This window comes from Lepidothrix coronata, unplaced genomic scaffold (genome assembly GCF_001604755.1).
Source record: "Lepidothrix coronata isolate B3197 unplaced genomic scaffold, Lepidothrix_coronata-1.0 Scaffold2, whole genome shotgun sequence".
NCBI classification, from domain to species: domain Eukaryota; kingdom Metazoa; phylum Chordata; class Aves; order Passeriformes; family Pipridae; genus Lepidothrix; species Lepidothrix coronata.
In genome coordinates this window covers 6,182,601-6,190,540 of record NW_016690182.1, presented here as the reverse complement: position 1 = coordinate 6,190,540, position 7,940 = coordinate 6,182,601, and positions in this window count along the sequence as shown.

Sequence of the window (7,940 nt, the reverse complement as noted above, 5' to 3'; positions counted from 1 at the left end):
CCTATGGATATAAGTTGCTGTACTTCTGCAGTCAGTGTGCTGGCTGCTGCAGCCAGATCAGAAGTCACCAAAAGGTAATTGGCCTTATTACCTTTCCCTTTGAAAGTGTTGCTTAGTAAAGGTTAAGTTTCATTTGCTGAAGGATTTTGTAAAATGTAAGTAATTGCTATATGAATCAAAGGGGAAATCATCAATGCTCATTTTACATATTTACATATATTAAAAAAGATATAGAAGAGAAAATTGGAAATTATCATTTTGTCATTTTTGTAATACAGAGCTGGAGTAAAGTAAATTATTTAATTCTTTTTTTTTTTTTTTTAAATGGAAATGGGCTCTTTGGTGTGAAGTGCCATTCTTGTGCTGTTCTCTGCTGGAGGAAGCACCGAGCCTGGTTCCCTGGTAGGTACCCTGCAGCAACAGCAAATGGCTGGCAGGACAGATTGAAAGCTTCAAAGAAGTAACAAATCTCTTGGGACTTCAAAGGCCACTCTTTGTCAGCCAGCCTGCCTGCCTGCTCAGAGCTTCGTTGCAGCAATGAAAAGAAAATTAAGATCTTCCTGCCCTAAACCCCCAGTCCCCTTCCCCCCAGAGCCAGACCACTCCTCCACGTACTGTTATCAGCACAGCCCGGAGCACTCGTTCCTTCCCGCACCCAGCAGTGCTGCAGATGCCCATTAGTGCTTTAACAAACAGGTTTTTGAAGTAGCACTGGATCCCAGAACATCCACTCGTATTAATTTTTAGTACTCTGAGATGAGCACTTAAATCCCTGAAAGTGGCTTGAAAATTCCAGCTGGTATCCGTGTGCTGAGGTTTGCTGCTGCTGGTGTTGATGGACCTTCAGCAGCAAACTGGTGTGGCTTGTAGCTGCATTTGCAGCTTTCCTTCTGGGGTATGGGAGGAATTGGGGACTGATAGGGAAGTAATATCCCAGGAGACGGGAGGTTTGACCTGCCCATGCTCTGTGGACATTGCTGTTCCTCAGAGAGGCTGTAGGACTGGCCAGTGTGGCTTCTCACTTTCTAATTTTCCTGTTCTTTTTTTCTTACTGAAAAGAGTCTTTTGTACTGACAGGAGTATATTGGTTTCACAGATGAAAAATATGGATTTGCACTGATATGGAGTAAAAAGGATACAGAAAGATGGGAAAAGAATGTAGTCTTTGCTCTCTCTCTGAGCTTATGTAAAACCCCAAATCCTTGTTTCTTCAAAGGAGCAATTTCTACTAAAACAAAATGGTGATGGTGATGAAAACCTTATAAAACTTTATAAATCAACCCTATGGCAAAGAACGTTGAGCCCTATCCTCCAATCTCAGAGAAGCATATGACAGAGCTTAATTGATTGATTAGAAATGTTTTAGTTCTCTTTGTCATGATACAATATGAAAAGAAGTACGAGATGGCTGCTCACCCTCTGTTTTGGGGAGACATCGTGGTCAGTGCTTCATCTGCTGTAAAAACTGTGGTTAGTCTTGAAGAAAATAAATTTAAAGCTGACATAATTAGGACTGCAGAGTGTGGTTCTTCCACCACCAATCCTGTGTGTGAGCAGCAGGGATGGAAGGAACATTGCTTGTCATTGCTCTTTCCTGTGCAATTCTCTTAGTGCAGTAAATAGAGTAAAATACCTTTGTATTAACCCTGATCACTGCATTGCCTTGGCTGCTGATGGGCTGTTCCTGAGGCAGCCGTGTCATAAACAGACCTGCTCAGAATTATTTTTATGTACCAAAAATTTCTTTTACCCAGTTACGCCTCACTCTCCAACGAAAACATGGGCCTGGCTTGTTTTAGGAGGTGATGACAAGCAGATAAAGTGGAATTAGAGCCTCCACTCACTACGGGCAGAGCTGCAGGGCTGCCTTTCGTAGTGTCTCACTTGGGCAGTTTGTGTTGCAGCACTCACGCTCCAGCTGCTGGAAGGTTGTTGGCAGAAGACTGCAATTAGCAAGACTCAGAACTTTGCAGATGTGGACTTGGACCTGTATGAGCATCCTGCTCTGTGGACTTGCACCTCCTTGAGCAGCTGCTCTGCCTGAGGTGCCCCGGAAAGCAATACCTGTGGGACCTCCTGCTGCAAGAAACCAGGGTAGGAAGTGGGTGTTGGGGTGAAACTGCTGCTGCTTATCCAGGCTGTAAAAAGTCCATGAGCACCATGTAGACTGATGCCTTTGATTGCATTTCCCCTTATTTTCAATCGGGCTGTCAGAAGCCAGTGCCTGGGGGAGGCTTTGAAGCTGCATGAGTGAGACGGGGATGGGATGAGTTGTTGGTGCTTGGCTGTGCCAACTGCAATTGAGGAGCTCTGTAAACAGAAGCATTAAATGAAGGTGTTTGGAAAAAGTGGGAAGGTGCGTCCCCTGTGGCTCCACATCAGCCTGTGGTGCTCAGTTGGGCACCAGCTGTCCCCTGGCATGGCTTGGAGTGATGGCACAGGACCTCAGGGACCCTCCTGTCTTTGCTGGTCCCGAGGTCAGAAAAACTGTGTCTGTGTCGGGCAGGATTTGCCTCGCTTCAGCTTCCCACTGTTCTGCTTTTTCCGTGCGGTTAAGAAGCTGTTGGTGATGACAATCAGTTCTGCATTGCTTGTGTCCCGTCAGGAGCTGGGGCTGCTGGCACTGCAGATGTGCAGGCTGGCAGTGTGATGTGCAGGTACGTTCTCTCGCTGGGTTTTGGGTTCCTGAAAGCCTCAGGCAGGAGGCACTGTGCTGTGTCCTGTTTGCATGTCGAGGGATCGTGCCTGAGCCACGAGCTGCAGCTGTGTCCCGGTGCTCACGTCTGGGCTGGCTATGGACTACCTTGGCTCCTGGCCTGCAGCATCACCCACTGCCCCTTGAGTTACTGTCCTGGCTGTCAAAATGTAGCCAGTGCACTCTGCTCCTTGATGAGCCTGGTCTTGCATCGTGGCTGGTTTTTCAGTGCTGATTTGGAAGATTTGTGCATATCGCTGATTTTTAAAAAAGAGTTGGTTGGGTGGGGAAGATATGGCTTTCTCAGCTCTGTTACTCAGCTTGGGTTTATTTATTCTGGATCGTGTTGATTCTGGGTAAAGCTTTTATTCCCTGCCATGATTAGCTGCCCAGAAAGCACTGTATGTGATGTGAGAGCAATTGCCTTTCTGAGCCAAGCTTACACCCTTGTGGAAAGTGTTATTTGAGCTGTTCAAGAAAATCTTGAAGCAAATGGGGATTTTCCTTGTTTCAGCTGCTGGAGCCCCAGTGCTCTGCCCCCACCAAGGGCTTGCCTTGACTTTGTGCTGCCATCCCTCATGCCAGTGCTGTGGGACCAGCTCGGCCATGTGAGCAGGTGTTGCAGCCCCAGTGCTGTGCTGGGCACCCAGGGGCTCTGTTGGGCACTTGTGGCTACCTGGGAATTACAAAGCCAGCAGAAGTGGGTGCTGTGCAGATGGGAAGGGAAATGAGTAAAAGATGTGTGCAACCGACCTGTGAGAGATTTTTCTCCTGGCCCCTGCCCTGGCACATTGCTGGACAGTTTTAGTCCAAAATCATCAGCCTCCTGGTTTTCCATTCACCACATGAGGGCAGGCTGTTTCTAAATAAAATACAGCGAGAAATCTTCAACTCGGTGGATAAATTCTCCAGCCCAAGGATCCCCCTGGCTCGGGGAGGGTTGGCTGCTGCAGCCCCCTCCAGATTTTGACACCAAAAATCAAGGGGGATGTGGTGAATGAGAATGTACCTGCCCATAGCCTGGGTGTGCAGAGTCAACCCGAGCACCATCATCCCCTGTGCCCAGGAGAACCCTCCTATCTCACTGCTTTGTTATTCCTCTGGGCAAACTCCATTTACTCTAATGGCATTATTAGCTCTGCATAATAGATGTCTTTTCTCATCGTGCTGCTGCCCCCTCAGCCGCAGGTTAGTGGTGTTTTCTCGTCCTGGTACCCGCATCCCCCTGAGTGCAGGGATGCTCTCAGCAGCATCACGGTGCTGTCATCCAGCTCTGTGGGGATTTACCACTGTGGTCTCACCTGACTTCACAGCTTCTGCCTGCTGGCTACAATGTAAGTTAACACAGCTTATAGTGGTTTAAAAAAGTTCAGAGTTAGCTGAAGTCTGTCTGATAGTTGTTAGTGCTGCCTCTGACTCGAGTTTATGCATCTCCTTTACTTTTTTTTGTTAGTATGGACATGTAGCAGCAAATGCCCAGTGGGAATATAGGATTTTAAGAAAAAAGCAATATGGATTTGTCAGTGTAGCAAATAATACTTGTGGGTTTATGAGCCATGGACTTAAAACCAAAGCAAGGACACTTGGAGCGATAAAGGAGGATGCTGAAGGCTTTGTGCTGGGTAACATGGACAGGAGAGTGGGACAGAGGCAACCCCGAGAGTGGCTCCAAGGAAAGTTCTCTGGGATGTTCCTCTCCAAACCCCTCTTCAGCTGCACTAACAAAAATTCTTCCCTCTCATGGGCAGCATGAGCAGGCAGCTGCAATTTATGGGTCTGAGGAAATCCTCCTGCTCGCAATCCAGTGTTAGTGTAGCAAATGTCTGTTAACATGTTATTAGAAGTGACAGAACAACAAGAAACGAGGATAAAGCCCAAGCCCCACAGCAAAGCCATGTGATTGCTGGTGGGGAAAAGCTTACCAGATATTATTAATCTTTAAGTGTCAGACATGTCATAGTGACTGCAATAAAACACAGGTCTCAGTTATCTTGAGAACGATACAGTCGGGATACATGATGGGAAATCCCCTCAGTGTGGCTGTGTCCTGCTCCCCGGGGGCTCTAATAAATCTCTTGCCTTTTACAGGTTTTTCAAAACTTCAGCTGGGAAAAAAAAAACAAACCCAAACCAGCCAACCAACCAAAAAACCCCAAAAAACCAACAAAAAACCAAAGCCAGAAAACCCCAAAAACCTAGAGGTGGCTGCTGGGGGAAGTGTCTAAGATGTTGCTGTTTGGAGCCCTGACTGACCTCCACTATGAGTAAATTTGTGCCCTCCTGCTATTTGAAACCCAATTTCTGCCCAAACCCTGCCTGCCCTCAGGGCTGTACCCGTGGAGCTGCAGGCGCCAGTGGATTTAAATCAATGCAGATTGTTCCAGTCAGCTCCTAGATATGCTCCTGGTTTGCTTGCTCTCTCAAATAATTTTTCGTGTCCTCCTGTGTAAAGCATTTGGGAGGACACTTTGGCTCCATTTAAAGTTTTTATTAGTGTCTTCAATCTGGTTGAGCTGTTGCAGCTCTGTGGGAGGAACATGTCCCCAGCCATAGCGATATCATGGGTGGAGGATCGGGCAGGCAAACACAACCTGCACTCCTGGCATCCCCTGCTCTTGCTCATCCTCACTTAGTCTGACCTTCTCTAGCCTGAGCCTCTCCACAGTTAGGCCAACGTGACTGCTGATGTAAGGCAGCTGAGGCTGAGGCTGCCAGAGCCAGAGGGAATGCTGGTCTCTTGCCCTGACCACTGACAAATTTCTTCTCTCTTTCTGCACTTTTTAAAAATGGATTTATTTTTTTCCATCTAGGATGACATAAAAATTGCTGCTGGACTGTTGGGCTTTTTCCAGAATGGAAAGAGGTGGCTTCCTTGGTTGTTTTGTTCTCTCTGTTGTGTGTGATGAGTTGAAATGCAGAACAGCAGCTGGTGAGGAAGATGGCTGTGTAGGTGATTGTTGCCTCCTGGATGTGGCCACTCGGCCCCAGTGGGGACAGAAATGTTATTTATCTTTGGAAGTGGTGCTTCTCTGCTATCACTCTCCTGTGGATTTACAGGAGTAAACAGCAGACAGGTAATGATGGAGTTTAAGGATGGAATTTGGAAAACCACCCCCTCCATGGGTGTTGTTATCCTGCTTATAACGAGCGGGGAAGAAAAGGCAATGTTCTGTGGGGTGTTATCAGCTGTTGAAATGAAGCCTTGACTCCATTTCAGGTCACGTTCTTGGTGGTCCCAGGGCCTGGACCAGGACCTGCCAAGTGGTGTGTGAACGTGTAGTTGGTTTGCTACCAGTGTCTGCTGGCAGGAGTGGAGCTGCCTCTAGGAAATTCCTCTCTCTTTCTGGCTGCTGATGATATAATGGGTTAAAATAGCACTTCAAAGGAAAACTCTGTCTGTCCCCAAATTCTGGCCACCCCACCACCTAGAAAAGATGGAGCACTAATTTGAAAAACTATTCTCACAGTGAACAGACTTCTCTGCTAAATATGTACTAGCAGGCACAGAAATGAGCTAGTTGGATTAAAAAAACAAGGACAGGTGAGTATTAGCCCCTGGCTTGCAGTTGATATTGTACTGGTCCCAGAGTTTATGGAATAACAGCATTTCTACTGTTTCTTGGTACTGGCCCTGTGGGCTGCTTTCCTGCAGTCCTTTGATGCTACTCTGTCAGGGTCTCTGACCCAATGCCAAGCTCAAATCCAAGGAAATCCAGAGCAAATCTCTTTGCAGAGCTGTATGAGGTTGGTAGAAGTGAAGGAAAGCTTTCCAGCTGCTCTGCAGGGCAATCTAGCCCTCTGGAAAATGCAGGGGCTGAATGCATATGAGAAAATTCCCACTGACTGCAGCTGGGCCAGGATTTGGGTTGGGATTAAAAGCTTGAAGTGCTTGTGCTAAGCCCAGCTCCACTGCCCCATTTCCAGCACTGGAACATGAGGACTAACCCTTATTTTAGTAGAGTTTAGCCTACTAGTTCTGTTGCCTGTCAGTTCTGCTGCCGTGGTTGCCACAGGAGCTGAAGTACCATCAAATGCTGCACAGGATGTTTGAGCCACTCTCTTGGCACAGGTTTTCCCGGCTCACAGCCACTTCCCCCTTCCTCTGGGTGGTAGCTAACAGGTAACATGCTGGATTTCCCACCCCAGCTCCCTGCACAACCAAGAGCTCAGGTACGGAAACAAACCTGCGTTTCTTTTTCCTAGTTTTGGATCACTGTTGGACTCTCTGGGTCTGCCTCTGTGGCTCTGGCACCAGCCTGACTGTGGGCTCAGCTTAGGATGCTCAGCCTGATGACAAGAACCAGGATCTGCTGTGTTGCATGCAATGCTCTCCTGCCATTCAGTTCACCCTTAAAATACCCACAATTAAATTTCAAGACTCAGCACTTCTCTGGATCTGACCCTGGTAACACAGAAGCCTCCTCCAGAGTGGTGTAAAATGTCCAAGGAGACAAATCACCACATCTAGGCATTTTTTAAAAAAAATCTATAGATGCATGACCATGAGGAGGGGAAAACAAGGCCAGTTTCTTAATTTATTGCTTTCCAAACAGGGCAGGATTGCTAACAAGCTGCTCCATTGATGACTGGCTTTAGTGACCATTTTTTAACATCACCCCATAATAGTTAAATACAGTAACTTCCCTTCAGATCAAAAAATCTATGGCACTGATGTCCTTGAGTACTTTGGGATTTGGCCTGCGTTCAGACCAATTCATAAAACACAGCTCAGAAGATCACTCAGTGCCAAGTCCGTGGTGATTCAGCTTGTTCTGTGATTCTGTTTTAGCCAAGATGGGTAGAAGTGATTTGACAACTTCTTGCAACGCCGTGTTGCCTGGATGAGCTTGGATGAGCTTCTGCCTCTCAGGATTGTGGGTGACACAGGGGGAGCCCCGGGTGACTCTTAGACTCAGTCCTGCAAATGGGGTGAGCTGCCCAGCCCTGCTCCTGGCTGGGACTGAATGGTGCAGGGCTTTTGGTGTCTTGCCCAAAATGCACTGCTATTTGTGTGTTTTCCAGGCTGTTTTTGGCTGCTGCACTTGCTGCCTGCCTGTGGCTGTTTGTGTGTTGGTGTGGAGAAGCCGTGAATGGCAAAGCTCCTGCTGGGATCCCCATCTGTGTGCTGAGCCTCGGAAGACTTGCTTTCTAGCTCTCTCACCTTCTGTGGGGTCTCACCTTGTTTTCACCATCATACCCTTGTGATATGGGGAGATTTTCACTTAGAAGGTCTCAGACTAAGATC